Source organism: Macrotis lagotis, chromosome 7, assembly GCF_037893015.1.
Source record: "Macrotis lagotis isolate mMagLag1 chromosome 7, bilby.v1.9.chrom.fasta, whole genome shotgun sequence".
Taxonomy (NCBI): Eukaryota; Metazoa; Chordata; class Mammalia; order Peramelemorphia; family Peramelidae; genus Macrotis; species Macrotis lagotis.
In genome coordinates, this window is record NC_133664.1 from 108983283 (window position 1) to 109001970 (window position 18688).

The window sequence follows — 18688 nt, forward strand, 5'->3', positions numbered from 1 at the left end:
AGTGGCCTTGGGCAAGCCACTTAACCCCATTTGCCTTGCAACACCCCCCAAAAATAGTTCATTTCCCAGTGACTTCATAAGTGTCTAGTTTAAATAACTTAAGTTAATAAAATAAATTATCCAAATTTTAAGATGTAGCCTGGATCGGAATATATTGTTAAGTTTTTCTATTAATGTTTTAGAATTTTAGTATTTCCTAAAAATAAAAGACTATTTTTGAATTGTGAGCAATGCTTTAAGGTTTGATCAAAAAAGATACTTTTCATGGTAGACAAGTTATTAAATTGAAAATTTATTTTAGTGACTTAAATACAATTCATCTCTTATGTATACTCAGTTTTAACCATTTGCTGAGCATTTACTGTGGAAAAAGCGCTGTGCTCTGGCACTTGAGATATAGGCATGGTAGGTAAACAGTGGAGCATTTGACTCTCAAACTTAAATCCTAGAATATGCCTTCAAATAATTAAAACAAAATTTGGATTAAAAATATTCTTTTATAAATGTATGGGGTTAAACAGAGAAATATGAGACTTCCTCTACATCTCCAACCTGATTAAATTCTGCCCAAATAGACTTGAACCTTCCCTGCCTAAAGTCTCTCAGAGAGAAATAGTCTAGGCAAGAGGCAATGGCCTAAACTGGTGTGAGCAGAAAGGAGGGTATACATGCAAGAGAAATTATAGAAGAAAAACTGATAATCTAAAAAAAATGATTGGATATGGGAAGTGAGAAAGAAGAAAGGGTAAAAGATAGGAGTATAGAAGATGGAGTAATTAGTTTCATCCACAGAAAGGGAACTTGGGAGAATTAGTTTGGAGTAGAATGGTCGTTTTAAACATGCTGAGTTTCTCATGTTTGGTGTTTTATATATACGTGTGTGTGTGTGTGTGTGTGTGTGTGTGTGTATGTATATAGAGTTGTCTGTGGAGCTCATGGGAGACAGCAGTGCTATAGTTATACATTTATATAGATTTAGGGCAACTAGGTGGGTGGAAAGAGCTCTAGTCTTGTAGTCAGGAAGATGGGAGTTCAAATTTGGCCTCACACTTACTACTTACTGGCTGTGTGGCCATGGACAAGTCTCCTAGCCCCTCCAGGATTATCTTCAGTCATCCTGATCCATATCTGGCCGCTGGACTCATGACTCTGGAGGAGGAAGTGAGGCTGACGCTTTAGCATAGCTCTCCCTCACTCAAATCTAATTCATGTGATGTCATGGCATCACTTCCTTGATGTCATGGTCTGCTTCAAGAATGAAGGACAAATATCATCATCAGTTATAGATTTGGAAGTCACCTGTGATAATGAGGTCATAGAAAGTGATGCCAGGGAGAGAGAGTTGATTGGGAAGAAAGAATAAGAAGTATGTAGGGAAAGGTTCAATTTATTGGAGACAAACAAGAGGAAGGATTGGATGAGAGGGTACCACCAGAGAGGTGGGAAAAGATAACATTAATGCCCAATATCATGAAAGTTCTAAGAAAAAGGAGATATTAAATAAGAAATCAACAGTTTCAGATACTCCAGTAAGAACAAGAATGAGTACTGAGAAGAGGTCTTTGAATATGGCAATTGAAGATTCATTGGTGTCCTTGAAGAAAGTGATTTCAGTAGGGAGGTGTGGAAAAAAGTTAGATTTCAGGTTTTTGATAGCAAGTGAATAGTAAGGAAGTGGAAGTGGTGTCTGTACTACTTTCTCCAAGAATTTGGCAGAGAAAAAGAGGAGAATGACATCTTGAAGGAGTAGCTAGGTCAAGGAACATACCATATCCATATATATATATATATATATATATATATATATATATATATATATATATATATGTGTGTGTGTGTGTGTGTGTATGTGTGTGTATATCTACATCTATCTATCTATCTATCTATCTATCTATCTATCTATCTATCTATCTTTAAATGTTAAGAAGCCAATAGAAGGAGTCATTGAAGATGAAAGGGAAAAGGTTGCTAGAGCAAGTTCCAGGGATGGGAGGCTAGGGTGGGGTGGTAGGGAAAAAATGGCATAGACCAGGTCTATCCAACCTTACTTTTTAAAGTTTTTATTGAAACAATAGACAGTATATTTTAATTTGCCTTTTTACTGAGAGCTCTGTGGTAGCTTGGCTTCATTTACTAAAGTATTTAGTAAACCCACAGGGGGCCACATAAAAAATTTCACTGTGGGTGGCATTTTGGACAACCCTGGCATAGACCATGGGTGGATGGTTTGAGGAATGATGCATCCTGAGGGAGAAACAAGAAGCAGTCATGGTCTAACCCTTGCAACTTTCTTAATCACTGCCTCACCTTACCCAAGAACTCTCACAATAGTAATACCTCCTAGACCACTGACCCTGCTTCTATCCCTAGTACTGCAGCTTTCATTCCCAGAAGGATGATTTCATTTGGAAAAGGGGTCAAGTATCTTCACGATCATCACAAGCTGTTGACCAGCTGCTACCAAAGGACAGTTAAGCCTAAGGGTTTCTAACCCAGCCCCCCCCAAACCATCATCCAGGAAAATAATCTTTATGGAAAAAGGGATAGCCATCCCCTTTTGTCTTGCCACTGACTTGGATGACTGGAAGAGAGAGTGAAGCTGAGAACTTTGTGTATCTGTGCTACACTGAATTCCATTTCTCAAGCAAGTCAGCATCACTCTGTGATGTCATTGTCCTCTTGAAAAACAACATCCCAATCCTCCCAGTTGAGAGCAGGACCAATTGAGGGGCAGAGACTGGCTCTGCTTTCCATCTGAATGCCCACTTGTTAGGCATTTTGTTTGCACATAGTCAGTACTTAATAACTGCTTTTCAGTCATTCATTAAATCCCTTGGAGTATGAGGAAACCAAAACAGATACATTCATTTATCCAACCAACATTTAGTAAGCTTCTACAAGATATTTGAGAGGTGGATTGGAGACAAAATTAAAACTAGCCTCTACCCTAAAAGATAAAGGTGGAATTAGCAGATTTTTTTTCCTAAGGGTTTTCTAATTCTAAGATAAAGTATTTTTTAAAAAAATTCTCCATATTGCTTATATTTGAGGAAAAAAAAGTTTAGAAAAAAATGACAAAACTTTTATGAAAGTAATTTTGAGAAGCACTAAATTACTACTATGTATTAGATACTGTACAATATTCCAGGAATACAACAAAAAATCATCTCAACTCCTGTCCTCAGAACCTTTACAATTTAATAGGGAGAATTCAATCTAAACACAGTAGAGTGGCAAGAGATCTGTAGTCCCTGATGCAACCCGAAGAATATGGAATGGTCTTAGTAACTGTCAACAAGAATGCAAATATAGCTGTGTTGACATATTTCCAAGGGAACACAAACACTAACACACAGAGATAACCACACAGATTCCCTGGAGTTGTACTACTCTACCATATCTCATCTAGCTTTGATTCTCTCTTCTAAAACATATTGTTCAACTACCATACTATTATTGGCTAACACTAGCCCAGAAGTTTAGAGTTTCCCCCCATTCCTCTCTACTGCAAATATATAGATATAAATATTTATATCTATCACTATCTCTATATCTATGTGTATGTATATATGTATACATATATGTACATATATGTATATTTTTCATACACACACATATACACACACACCCTTAAAATGGAAGAGAGTGCTAGTGAGGGTTTTTTGCTAGAGCTGATGCCTTTGTGGCCTGCAGATCAACTGTCTTGCCCTTCTGATTATGGCTTCAATAAATAGGAAATAAGGTAGAATGGAATTAGGGCAAATCACTGAGTCATATGAGATACTTTAGTACCATTTAAAGAGAATCATTTAAAGAGAAACCAGCTAGGGAGATGAGGATGGGCTTCTTGGAAGAAGCTGTATCAGAGCTATTCCTTGATGAGCAGGGTTTCAGCAAGTGGAGAGGAGGAAGGAGTCTTTGTTCAGGGAACATGAGAGTGATATGGATTAGATATACATAGACCAAAGCTCTTTGTAACTGCAACAATGAATATATGATATGTAGTAAAGGATAAATAATTTTTATCTTCTTATCTTAGTTTCTTTCTTCATAAAAAGGTAACATTAAGATCATAAAGATTAATTCAACAGTAGTGGTAAAATTTGTTTTAAGTTCTTAAAAACATCCAAAATGTATAATGTTATATTGCTATGAGTTGATTCATTCCTCCCTCAGGATTGCTTATGTCAACATTTTGCTCATATCTAAAACAAAAAACGTACCCTGTATGGTTATTTTCTCTTAAAGTTTTTTTTTGTCCAGATCTTTGCTTTCTCAGCAGAATGCTTAATTTCCATATGTGGATAACAAAAATATTAATTGCCCTCTTCCTTCTTCCCCCTCAACCTCTAACATTGGCCACTCTGTAATAGTAGAAGTTGGTAGTGAAGTCTTCTTTGATAGGAAATAATGGAGTCCCCCAATAGTATTAATTTTTCCTCTCCTATGTTGATAGTGTTTACTATTTATTCTGTTGAAGTGATTTCTACAAATTTCTGTATTCGAATTGAAGAGTCCTAGTTTTGTTTTGTTTTTTGCCTTACAAGTCATTCTGGATGCCTTCACATAGCATTGTTCTTCTAGTTTGTTTTGGTTTTGACTCAGACAACTGTGTCTGAGATGTTTTAACTCTGCAGCACTAAGAGTTCTTCCTTGTGGCCCCTTCTAAAAGATAATGGGATATAAAATTGAGTGCAATCTTATAGAACTCCAGCCCTCCTGCCATTCAACAAACATTTAAGTGCTTACTATTTGTGCTGGGCTAGGAACTGATGAAACAAAAAGGGGAAATGGCAACAATCCTGCCCTCCAGGAGATGACAGGAGGGGTTTAAAAGAAAGGATTGAACTGTAGACAAATAAGTATGATCTAAGGTAAATAAGGGCAAAAGACTAACAGGCAGAGTAATATGAGAAATTTGAGGATTCAGAATAACTTCCAGCTGGAGAGGTGTGGGCTAGGAAAATCAGAGAAGTCTTCCTGAAAGAGATGGCATCTGAGCTGAATCTTGAAAGAATGGAAAAAGGAAAGATTCTTTTAATAGATGAATATCTGGGGAAATTCTCCCCCCCCACCCCAGCTATGGGGCATAGTGTTAGCAAAGTCATGAAGGCAGGAGAAGGCAGAAATGTGAACTAGAGATATACGACTGTACAATTTGTCTAGACATTGCATGTATAGAAAGGAATAGCATAAAATAACACTGGGAGGATAGGGAAGAGTCAGATTATAGGTCTTGATTACAGAATCAGAGGTTTGTAGTTTATTGGAGAATCACTGCAAGTTTTTGAATAAAGGAAAAATAGGATCAGGGTATTCACTAGAAAAGTTATTTAGGGGCAAGGTGGAGGATGGTTTGGAGTGGGATTAGACTGAAGGCTGGAAAAATCAGAAGGCTATTACAATAGTGATGAGAATATATATATATATATATATATATATAGAGAGAGAGAGAGAGAGAGAGAGAGAGAGAGAGAGAGAGGCAAGATGTCATGAGAAGATAATGCAAAGGTGGAAACTGGAGGATAACTTATTGGTAAGGTACACAGAGGTGAAAGGAGGTTGGTTTTAGGGAATTGAGGAAATATACTTTGACTTTGTTAAGAATGAGAAAAGGGGTAGGGTGGCTAGGTGGCGTAGTGGATAAAGCACCCACCTTGGAGTCAGGAGTACCTGGATTCAAATCCGGTCTCAGACACTTAATAATTACCTAGCTGTGTGGCCTTGGGCAAGCCACTTAACCCCACTTGCCTCGCAAAAAAAAAAAAAAAAAAAAAAAAAACTAAAAAAAAAAGAATGAGAAAAGGGAGGGGTGGCTAGGTGGCGCAAACAAAAAGAATGAGAAAAGGGGTAGCTAGGTGGCTCAATGGATAGAGCACCAGCCCTGGAGTCAGAAGTACCCAAATTCAAATCAGACTTCAGACATTTACTAATTCCCTAATTTGTGTGACCTTGGGCAAGCCACGTAATCCCATTGCCTTAAATTAAAAAAAAAAAAGAATGCAAAAAGGAATGGGGTTGGTGCAGTATTCAGAGGTGAAGACCATAGGTACTCAGTTTAAGTCTTGCTTATTGTTTGCCTATTGATGGCCAAGAGAATGGGATTTGAATTATTTGAATCATGGCTTTTAAAAAAATGTGATACAATAACCTAACAAAAAAGGTTGGTAAGAATTTTCCCCCAATATCTTTTTTTTTAAAGGGCTTTAAAAAAAAGTAATAAAAGAAGAGGGAAAACTGCCCATGTATATCCACCAAGCTAGGCACCAGAGAGAGTAGCTACAATTAAAGAAAAAGAAGAGCAATTGGAACATTCAAAAGTTTGCAGGAAACAAAATACAAAGAAGGATTAAATAATAAAACCATGACTTTAAACATCTATATACAATTTGCCCTGATTTTAGGCATTAAGGAAGTAGTAGAGCTTCTAACAGAAGAAGGCAAATTTGTCTTCATGAGTGTCAGTGTCATTAAGATTTGATAGGATGAAATCCATGACTAGAATATAGCTGTGGATAAGTATACTTCATTCAGAAATATCAGCTTAGGTAAGGGGGATGGGCATATATAGGTAGCATTTCTATGTTAAGAAGTCATAATCATATAAAGAAATATGTGAAGTAGAGGAAGGAAGCATGGCAGAGAACATTAGGATAAAGATCAATGGAGGCAAAAATAGAAGTGATTTGTTATCAGAATATACTATAGACCATTTGAAAAAAAAGAATACATGGAAAATAGATCACAAGACTGGCACAAAGGGCATCATATGGTAATAATGGGAGACTTCAATTATCCAGGCATCTGTTGTGGTTTTCTCTGCCAGAAGCAGAGTAGCTAATAACTTCTTGACTTGCCTTAATAACTTCATCTTTCAAAAGGAATCAATCAGGGGAAATGCTCTACTTGATCTGATTCCTACTAATAGGGAGGAATTGGTTGCTGGTTTTGGAAATGATGGAAACCTTATGGGTAAGTATCTATTCCCTTCTAGAATTTGTGATAGAGAAGGAAAGACATATTAGGTATAGTCTAACATGCATCTTAAATTTTGGAAAAGCAGATTGAAAGAAGTTTTGTAGGAAGAATAGGTAGGATACCCATGCACTAAAATCTTACAATATATGAAAGATGGGAAAATTCTTAGAAAATTCCCAAGAATGAAATTCTGAAGACTCAATAAGAAACAATTTCAATGATGTGCATACACATCAATCAATCTAGATTTTTAAAAATTATTTCCAGTCCAGGCATGGTGGCACATATCTTTAGTCCCTGCTGCTGGCAAGGCTGAGGCTAGTAGATCCTCTGAGTTCAGGAGTTCTGAGCTGCAATAGGGTTAAACCCAAATGGGTGTCAGTACTAAGTCTGTCACCAGTATATTGTCCATGGTGAAGATCAGGGGTGAAGATCATAAGGGCTCAGTTTAAATTTTTCTTATTGTGTACTACTGAAGGCCAAGAAGCAGTATAGCAGCCTAAAGGGAGGTTAACTGACCCAATTATAAAAATGCAGACTCATAAAAGTTTCCAAGGTGAAACATTAGGATCAGAACCATGAGTTACTACTGTGCTTCTAACTTGGGATAGGGTAAGGAAACCTAATCTTAGAAAAAAAATGTACAGAAGATGGAGACAAGGTCAGGTAACAGGTGTGGTCCTGTAAACAGATGAGTGTGTGAGGAAAACGAAGGTTAATAAAAAGGGTTTGTGTTTTTTTTTAAAGCTATGTTGGAGGAAAAAGGAAGATCAAAGAAGGGATAAGACTGCCGCTTGGTGTGGATGGGATGATGACAACAGAGAGAAGGCAGAGCTACCACAGTCTTATTTTGCTTCTGTCTGCCAAGGAGAATGACCTTTGCATTGGAAATGACAGAACAAAAATGATTAAGTGAGTTGAAACTCGAAAGATAAGTAAGGAGAGAGTAAGAATGCACTTCATTGTCTTCAACTTGCTTGGCTCAATTGAACTTTGTCTTTGGGAGCCACTGTCAGCGATATTTGAAAGATCATGATCCAATTTTCATAAAAAAGGGAAGAGAACATAGTCTGAAAACTATGAACTAGTGACTTTGATTTATTAAGCACTTGGGTTATGGTGCTAAGTTCTGGGCACACAAAGAGGAGCTCACAGTCTAATAGGGAGAGGGGAGGCAACATGGAAGCAGCTACTTACAAGCAATATCTGAAGGAGGAGTGAGAGTGAGTCAGCACAGAGACAGTGCCAGCAGTAAGAGGGGCTGGAAAGGACTTCTTGAAGAAAGTTTGGGTTTTGACTGGGACTTGAAGGAAGCCTAAAGCCAAGAGGGAGAAATGAAGAGGGTGAGTACACCAGGAGTGGAGGACAGTTAGGGGAGATAACCAGAGTCAGGAAGAGGACAAGAAAGGAGGCCAGATCACTGGAGTGCAGTCCATGATGGGGAGAAGAGAAAAGAACAAGGTGTAAGAAAACTGAAAAAGAAGGAAGGGGGAGTAGAGCATGGTCAGACCTGGGCTTTAGAAAGACCATTTTGACAGCTGAGAATGGATTGTAGTAGGTAGAAACTTGAGGCAGGCAGACTAACCAGCAAGCTATTGAGATAATACAGGTGTGATAAAGGTTGCTGACAATATCAGAGGTGAGAAGGGAGTTTATAAAAGAGATGTTAATAAAGTAAAATTTAGGACTTGGCAACAGATTGGATATAGGGAGTAAGAGAAGTAGAGGATGATACTTAGATTGCAAGCTTGACAGTAACAGGGAAATTACAAAGCAAAGGTTTGGGAGATAAAATAATGAGTTTAGTTTTAGATATACCAAGTTTAAAATGTCAGTGGGACATCCAGTTTGAAGTGTCCAAAAGGTAGTAGAAAGCTTAGACTGGATAACTAGATTGGAAATCTTTAGTATAGATTTTGTAATGTGTATATATATATATGTATATATATATATATATATGTATATGTATGTATATATATATATTAGTATAGATAAGTAATTCCTTAGAAAGTGATGGAATCACCAAATGAAACAGGAAAGGAGAAGAAAAGGAGGCAGAGCTCTGGGATGTGTGTGTGTGTGTGTGTGTGTGTGTGTGTGTGTGTGTGTGTTGCAATATCTAGGAGAACTTTTAAAGATAAGATGAGAACCAAAATACAGAAGGTTATTTTGAGAGAAAAGAAAATATCTAGAAGAGAATGATGGATCATGTCAAAGACTGCAGAGAGGCTGGGAAGGATGAAGATTGAGGAAAAAGCCATTAGATTTTGCAATTAAGAGGAAGAAAGGAAATAAACATTGATTAAGTCCCTGCTGTATGCAGCTACTGTGCTGAGGCACTTTACAAATCTTATGTCATTTGATCTTCATAACAACCCTGGGAGATAGGTTATTATCTCTCTTTTACATTTGAGGAAACTAAGACAGACAGACAGTAGTTATGTGGCAAGGGTCACAGCTGGCAATTGCCTGACACTGAATTTGAACTCAAGTCTTTCTGTTTGGAGACTCAGTGTTCTATCCATCACACCATCTAGCTACCTCTTATCTTTGAGAACATTGATGGGAACAGTTGCAGTTGAATTATAAGGTTGGAGTACAGACTACAGAGAAGAAGAGAATAAAAGGAAAGGAAGTGTAGGCATCAATGGTAGATGGACATTTCAAGAAATATAGCCAAGATAGGGAGAAGAGCTATAGAGTAATAGCTAGTGGGGATAACCAGATGAAATGTGGGATTTTTGAAGCTGGTGGGGGGAGATAAGGGCAAGTTTGGAAGCACTGGGGAAGCAGCAAGCAGACAGGGAGAGACTGAATATAAGTGAGAGTGTGGGTATGATAGTGGGGGAAATATGTTGGAAAAGATGGGGTAGAATGGAAGGGTTTGCCTTGGCAAGGAAAAGAGTTATATCTACATATGAGATAGGTGAAAGAGGAGATACAGGACTCAGGTAGAGAATGTATCTGGGTGATAGAAGATGAGGAGGATAAAAGGAGTTCTCAGTGAATGACTCCAATTTTTTCAGCGAATGTAAAGAGTTCCCAGCTAATTCTGGGCAAATTCTAGAGTAGATTTTTAGCATGATAATGAACATCCAGGAAAAGAAGAAATTATTATAAAAAGCCAACCTGGTTTTATCAGAGAAAGGTCATAATGGACTAGTTTTATTTCCTTTTTTAGAACTGGCTAAATGTCTCCAATCAAAGAATAGACATTGATAGTTCAATATATGTCACTATAGAGGTCTCTAGTAGAATGCTCCAAGGATCTAGGCTTTGTGTCTGTGTGTGTGTGTGTGTGTGTGTGTGTGTGTGTGTGTGTGTGTGTGTTTTTGTTTTTTGAGTTTTATGTTAGTGTTTTGTTTTTACATTTCAAACAGTTCCAGATTAGGCAGCTAGATGGCACAGTAGACAGGACACTGGACTTCGAGTCAGAAAGACCTGAGTTCACATCAGCTTTAGACTCATAATAGCTGCATCACTCTGAGAAAGTCATTTAACCCATGCCTCAGTTTCCTAATCTGTAAAATGGAGAAAAATAATAATCCTCTAAGGACTGTGAGAATAAAGTGAGCTAATATTTATAAAATGCTTTGCAAACATTAAAGCACTATGTAAATGTTATTATTACTTTATTCAAAATACATTATTACTATTATTATTATAATTACAATCTCTACTTTGTTTTAGATGCATCTTATAACAAAGTTAGCAATTAAGCAAAACTAACAATATAGTAACTTCATCTGATAGTGGGTGAAACATTACACATCTGTAGTAACTCCCTATTTTTAAAAAATTGTTTTCTTTTAATTAATAGAAATCTATTTTCTCTTCCTCCCAACCTTGCCCTACCAGGAAAAAAGAGAGAGAAACAAAAAACAAGTTCCTTGTAACAGATTATTAATAGTTAAGCAAAGCAAAATCACTCACTGGCTACATTCAAACATATACTTCTCATTCTAATACCTAAATCTGTCACCTCTCTGTTAGCCTGTGGATAAGAATAGTGGATGATCTTTGTATTTTATTCTTACAGCTTTCAAAGTTATTTGTGTTTACAATGTTGTTATTATCATATAAATTGTTCTCCTGGTTCTGTTTATTTCACTCTGCATCAGTTCATATAAGGTTTTTCATATCTTGTTAAAGTTATCTAATTTCTCATTTCTTGGCATTCATATGCCATAATTCATTCAGTCATTCCTTAATTGGTGGGCATCTCTTTAGTCTAGAGTTTTTACCAACACAAAAGCACTACTGTATTTTATAGAACCTTTTCTTCAAAGAAACCTGCTGCAAAGATTTTCTTTTCATCTTAGCTTTATTGGATTTGTGTAAAACTTTTTAATTTTATGAAATCAAAAATATCTGTTTTATCTTCTATTATTCTTTTTATTCCTTGTTTGATTGTGATCTTTTCTTCTATTCAAAGATCTGGTAAGTAGTTTTACCATGTTTTTCTAATTTGTTTCAGATATGACCTTTTTTAATAAAAATTTTAATCATATATTCATTTGGAGCATATCTTGGTATAAGTTGTAAGATGAGATCATTTATTCTGTACTGCTGTCCAATTTTTCTAGCAGTTTTTGTCAAATAATATGTTCTCATCCCAATAGCTAGGTATTTATTTGTGTTTATCAGATACTAGGGTATTAGAGATATTTTAGGATTGATGACTTTATTTTTAAAAAATCTTCCAAATTATTTGTGTATTACTGCTTTGTAATATAGTTTGGAATCTGGCACTATTAAAGCCCCCTTTATTCCCACTTTTTTCATTTTCTCCTTCGAGATACTTGACCTTTTTTGCTTCCATATTAATTTCAATATTATTTTTTCCTAGTTCACTAACAATAATAATTTGGTGGTAATTGTAATCCATTTGGCATCATTAATTCTGATAAAGGTGTAGATAACATAGTCATCAGATTTGTAGATAACATAACTTTCAAAAAGATCTTGACACTCTAGTTAGTCCTGGACTAATTGAAGAAGAAATGCAATGGGTATAAATGAAATTTTACACTTTTGCTTTAAAAAATCTTCATAAATATAGTAGGGAGATGGTTAGATTAGACAGCAATTTGAAAAAGATCTGGGGATTTTAGTGAGCTATATGTTCAACATGAGCCATTATTATGATGTGGCAGCTCAAGAAGCTAATGGTGATACTGGATTTCAATAAGAGAATCATAGCTTTCTGGAACAAGAAAGTGAACTCTGATATTCTATATTCTATATTCTGTGGTTATACCACTTTTGTAGTATAATGTTCAATTCTGATCACTTAATTTTAAGATGAGCTGAAGGATATCCAGAGGAGAGCAACCTAGGCAGTGATGAACTAATCATATCATCAAGATAGTTTGAATTGATCTGGAGAAGAAAGGGATGATAGAGTTATTCAAGTATTTGAAGGGCCATCTTGTGGAGGAGGAGACAAGCTTGTGCTGTTTGGCCCCAGAAAGCAGAACCAGGAACAATGAATGGAAGTTAGAAAAAAGACAAATTTAGATTTAATTTTAGGCAGAAAATTTCTAACATTTGGAGCTATGAAAAAATGAAATGGACAATCTAGGCATTGGTAGATCTCCTCACTGATGGTATTCAAGTAGAGGCTAAGACTGGACATATTAATTTAGAGATTCTTTTAGTATGTGAGATGACCAATAGGGTCCATTGCAGTTCTAAAATTCTGTGATTCTGAGCCAAATATGATTCCAGAGTTATAAGCCTAGGTTACTATGAGATTGTTGGTGGCATAAAGAATAATAGTTAGGGGGAAGGGCAAGTTTTTCCTGGGGGAAGATAATGTGTTTAATTTTGGATATGTTGATATGGTGGATAATGTTGGATATGAGATTTGGTGGGCCATCCAATCCCCACCTACATGTAGCTCATAATCTAATCAGGTAAGACAACATATGAAGAAGCTGAAAGTATGTGGGGTGGGGGAGGAGTGTACCTGAGACAGGAGTATGATGAAGTCCGGAAGAATGTGGCCCAAGTAGGAATGTAGGATAGCTGCTTTGGAAGATCTGGGAGGAACTCATCTTCCACCCTTTCCAGTAAGTAGGAAGGAGGAGCTCCAAAGTGCAAAGGCATAAGTGTCAGAGTGTCTGAGAAGGCATGGGTGTTAGAGTTGATTTGACCTTGCAGGATGGTGAGTTTTTGGAGGCCATGATGAAGTCCAAGAGTAAAGCATAGTAAGACTAAATTCCAGAGCAAGAAATCGATATGAGAATCTCTTACTTCTAGTCTTAAAGTTTGAATTCAATACTAGGAAGTATACAGTGTGTAAAGCATTCTCGCTCTCTAGGCAGAAGACTTGTGTCCATATTAGGTCTTTGACATTTACTACCTTTGTGACTGTAGGCAAACTACTTAGTTTCCTTATCATTTATCAAATGAAAGGTTAAACTAGATGACCTCTGAGGTCATTTCCAACTCTAAATCCAGGATTCTGTGATCCTAGATAGCTTTTGTCTCAGTTTTCAAAGAGAGCCTCTTAAAAGGATTTGGTTCCGAGGCAACTAAAACCTCATCCTTAATTTAGACACAGCAAATTTTGGTCCTTGAGACCTTTCCCTATATATTACCACATGCCTGTGATATATCTTGCTGTAGTTTGACATCTGCCTTTGAAGCAAAATAGAGAACCCAAGAGACTAGAGTGGTAACCCACATACCCCTGAATAGCCCTGCAGCTATTCAGTATAATCTTTGATATAGTAAAGCAGTCAACCTTGTTTCCCAGAATATTATCTCTCTGAATGGGGCAATCTGCCTTAAAGACTTTCTCAGCTAGCATATTCATAACCTGAATGTTTGTGTACTTTAAAGAGAAAGACTCCTCTGGTCCTCAAGTTTCTCCTTTGTAAAATGAAGGTGATGGATTAGATTATTAAGAGATCTCTAATGGTCCATTCTACTGACTTTGATCCTTTGAACATATAAAGTGATTTTAATTTTCTAAATGGATGTTGTCCAACCTACTGAGACTTCCAAAGCTTCATAGTGATAATCTTGAAGAATTTGAGCCATGAAACACAAATAATCTTAACTATGTTTTCTTTACTGTTAACCCTTCATCTTATAAAAATATTAAAATCTCGATTGTCATAATTGATTACTTGTATATCTTAAAATATTTTCCCCCCTGGATAAACTGAAACTGGTCTGGGAAATTTTTCTCCTTGATATGTCAGAAAATTGGATTTATTTTCTAAAGCATTGCAGTTTAATGTCTTTCTCTTCAGACCATCCCCCAACTGCAACCTCTTTGTATCTTTCCCTTTTCATCCCAAATATTAATGTGTAATGTTTGCATGTCTGGCGAGTACTTTCTGGTCTCTTCAGAAGCAGCTCCCTTATCAGTCTAGTCCCATAGATATAGCTCCTTTAGGCCTGGTTCAATTAGATAGCTGCAATTTTCTTGCCTGGTACTTTGGTCAAAGCAGTTTATTCTAGAGAGCTGCCAATTACTACACATTGTTGATATTTTTAAAAAGAAATCTTTTGTTTTTACATTATTCTCATTCCCAAACATTTTTCTCTCTATCCTAGCCAGAGAATCATCCCTTAAAGCAGTTCAGTAAAGTTGACCAATATATCAATTGAACCTGACAATAAAGTTCAATTTTCCACATCCAAAGTCCCTGAAAAGAAGGGAGAACAATGCTTGTTCTAATCTCTCTTTGGGGACAAGCTTGTTCATAATTTTACAGTGTTTATTTTCCTTTTTATTGTGTTGTTCTTTCCAGTATTCTCATTGTGCATGTAGTTTTTCCCTTTCCACTTGCTTCATTCTGCATCAGTTCATAGAAACCTTTTCTTGTATCTCTGACTTCTTCATATTCATCATTTCTTATGACCCAGTAATATCTCATTACAGCTGAATATGGCATTTTGTTCATCCAGCCCCCAAATGATGGGTGTCCACTTTGTTTCCAGTTTTTTTTTTTTTTTTGCTGCTACAAGAAGTGATGCTGTGAAATGAGGAGACTAAGGTTTGAGATGTTTGAGTGGAGAATTAGAACCTCTCTAGACAAAAGGAGCAATAAAAGGGGGGAGGTAGTGCCAAAAGCACTGAACTTGAGAAGCTGTGATAGAGGAAAAGGAAATGATTAGGTGGAAACTGTAAATTCCAGCCAGCTACTCCCTACTGTGCTATGGGGCCTGCTTCCCATGGGGATAGCACTCCCTTATATCTTTTTAGGCTTTCAATAGTCTTTAATGGAATTTTTCCCCCCATAAGAATACATCTCCAAACATTCTCTAGCTGAAAAACCATTCTTATTTTCCCATTGATTGCTAAATTATACTGAAGTCTTTATAATGTGATCCTAGCATATTTTGCTCTATTCAAACCCTTTTCCAGACTTTCCTGTTTCCGGCAAAGGTATCAACATTCTTCCAGTTCATGCCCTTGGCATTTTCTTTGACTTTTCACACTCCTTCACCACATAAATCCAATCATTTGCCAAATCTTTTTACTTTTACAACTCTCACATCCTATTCCTTCTCTCTGCTCACACAGTCACAGACTTTCTCCTTGAGTATTTTAGTGTTCTTTTAATTCATCTGCTTTTCTCAAATATGTCCCCATTATAGGCGACCCTGCATATTGCTGCCAAAGTGATTTTCCTTAAGCACAGTTCTGACCATATCACTGTCCTACTCAGTAAATTCCAAGGGCTCCCTATTGTATCTAGGATCTGTTTAGTTTTTTGAAACCCTTCATAACTTGCCTCAATCTCCCCAATCCAGTTTATGTTATTTCTCCTATACTCTCTATTCCAGTCAAACCGCCCTTATTTCTTTTTTTATTTAATATTTATTCTCATTTTGTACAAATAATGTTTTTTATACATTAATAAAATATTCTTGTTTAAGAGTAAATGAAATACCCTCTCCCCCCATAAATATAGACTCGCTTGAGTGATAAAGTAAAGGGGAGAGAAAAAAAATTAAAATTAAAAAAAATAATAGTGATAATTGTAGGTATTGGCCAGGTGGTGCAGTGGACGGAGCACCAGCCCTAGAGCCATGAGCACCCGAGCCCACATCTGGCCCTGTACACCCAACAATCACCCAGTCATGTGACATGCAAGCCACCCAAATCCCACTGCCCTGCAAAAACCAAAAAGAAAGAAAAAAAAAGACCCAAAATAAAATAAAATAGTAATAATAGTAGGGGTGGCTGGGTGGTAGACAGAGCATTGGCCCTTGAGCCAGGAGCACCCAGGTCCAAATCCAGCCTCAGACACCCAACGATCACTCTGCTATTCGGCCCCAGGCGGGCCACCCAGCCCTATTTGCCTTGCATCCCCCCCCAAATAATAATAATAATAATGAAAAATGTGCTTGAGTCTTTGTTCCAACACCAACAACTCTGTCGCGGGGGGATCACATTCTTTATGAAAAATCCATCACAAAAGTTACTTCCATATTTTTCCACTGTTGCCATTGCTGATCGCAACTCCCTCCTTTCTTATTTCTCTACTACCATGTACTATATTTTCTCTCTCCTTTCATTCTGATTCTGCTGTAGGGTAGCTGAGTGGCACAGAAGACAGATCCCTGGTCCTGGGGCCAAGAGGCCCTGAGCCCCCTACCACCCCTTAGGCCCAGAATCCACCTGGCCCTATGGTCCTGGGCAGGCCTTCCAATCCCAGCCCCTTGCAAGAAGTAAAAAAGAAAATGTGTTATATCTGACCACTCTCCCCCCATGATCCATCGTCTCCTCCATGAATCAAATCCCCTCCTTCCCCCTGTCCCCCCCCCTTCTTACTCCAGAATGTCTATACCCCATTGAGGATATATGCTGTTTCCTCTCCTAGCCACCTCTGATGAGAGCGAAGATTCCCTCATTCCCCCTTGCCTTCCCCCCTTCCATATCATTGCAATAGCTCATTGTAATAAAGAAAAATGTTATTATATGAAATATCTTAGCCTATTCTCCTCTCCTTTTTCTTTCTCCCATTACATTTCCCTTTTTTTCTATTGACTCCATTTTTATACCATATTTTATCTTCAAATTCAGCTTTCTCCTGTGCTTCAACTATAAAAGCTCCCTCTACCTGCTCTATTAACTGAGAAGGTTCATATGAGTATTATCAGTGTCATTTTTCCATGTAGGAATACATGCAGTCCATCATCATTAAGTCCCTCATATTTTCACCTTCTCCTCCAGTCTCTATGCTTCACCTGAGTCCTGTATCTGAAGATCAAACCTTCTGTTCAGCTCTGGCCATTCCAACAGGAACATTTGAAATTCCCCTGGTTCATTGAAAGTCCATCTTTTTCCCTGGAAGAGGATGTTCAGCCTTGCTGAGTAGTTCATTCTTAGTAACGTTCTAAGCTCTTTTGCCTTCCAGTATATTATAGTCCAAGCCCTACAAGCTTCCAGTGTAGTTGCTGCTAAGTCCTGTGTGATCCTGACTGCAGCTCCACGATATTTGAACTGTGTCCTTCTGGCTGCTTGTAATATTTTCTCTTTGACTTGGGAGTTCTGGAACTTGGCTATAATATTCCTAGAGGTTGGTTTTTTTGGGATCTCTTTCTCGGGGGGATCGGTGGATTCTCTCCATTTCTATTTTGCCCTCTACTTCTAGAATATCAGGGCAATTTTCCTGTAGTAATTCTTTGAAAATGATGTCAAGGCTCTTTTCCTGATCATGACTTTCAGGTATTCCAATAATTTTCAAATTATCTTTCCTAAGTCTGTTTTCCATATCAGTTGTTTTTTCAATGAGATATTTCACATTTTCTTCTAATTTTTCATTTTTTTGGTTTTGAAGTATTGAGTCCTGATTTCTGGTAAATTCATCAATCTCCCTGAGTTATATTCTTTGTCTGAAGGATTTGTTCTCCTCAGAGTTTTCTTATCTCTTTTTCCATCTGGCCAATTTTGCTTTTTAAAGCATTCTTCTCCTCAATAACTTTTTGAACTGTTTTATCCATTTTACTTAAGCTGGTTTTTAGCATGCATTTTTTTAGATTTCTTTGACTAGGCTGCTGACTTCATTTTCATGTTTTTCCTGCATCTCTCTAATTTCTTTTCCCAGTTTTTCTTCTAACTCCCTCATTTTATTTTCAAAGTCTTTTTGAGCTCTGTCTTAGACTGAGCCCAATTTCTGTTTTTCTTGGAGTTTTTAGATGCAGGAGCTTGTGCTTCATCATCTTCAGACTGAGTATTTTGATCCTTCTTGGGCTCATATGCAAAATATTTCTCAATGGTGTTCCTCTTGTTTCTCTGCTTGCTCATTTTCCCAGCCTGAGCCTGGTTTTGGGGTGCTTCCTGAGCTTTTGGGACACTCCCACAAGGATCTCATTGTGTGAGGCTCTGTCCTCCCTCCTGGTCTGTGAATGACCATATGCACCCCCCCTCTGCCATGGGGCTGAGGTGGGGGGTGGCCCTGCTCTTCTATGGGGGGGGCCTAGACTGTGATCAGGATCTGAATGTGGTCAGAGCCCCAGGGTCCTGTTCCAGGGGCAGAGCTCTGAAGTCTCTCTTCACTCTGCTCCCTAGGTTCTATGGGCTCATGCCCTGGAGGCTCCTGCTTACTGGCTCCACCTACTTCTGTTTTCTGGAACTTGGCTGCACTGGCCAGGCTGGTCTCTGTGTGCCCTGAGGGCTGGGTTTCACATGCTTGCTCTGGTAGAGGCCCCCGGCTGTTCCCCCCAAGTTGTGCCCAGTGCT

General features: G+C 37.6%; 1 protein-coding gene across 8 annotated transcripts in view; it reads left to right on the forward strand.

Annotated features, from left to right (window-relative positions):
- The window catches only part of HIPK2 (homeodomain interacting protein kinase 2), a 240281-nt gene that overhangs the window by 14002 nt on the left and 207591 nt on the right, over window positions 1-18688 (forward strand). Inside the window, exon 2 of one of the 8 annotated variants that reach the window (XM_074193565.1) lies at window positions 7726-7890. The exons of the other annotated variants lie outside the window; for them this stretch is intronic. The gene's annotated coding sequence lies outside the window, so the exon portion shown is untranslated. The remainder of the gene's footprint in view (window positions 1-7725; window positions 7891-18688) is intronic. 8 annotated transcript variants of the gene reach the window in all.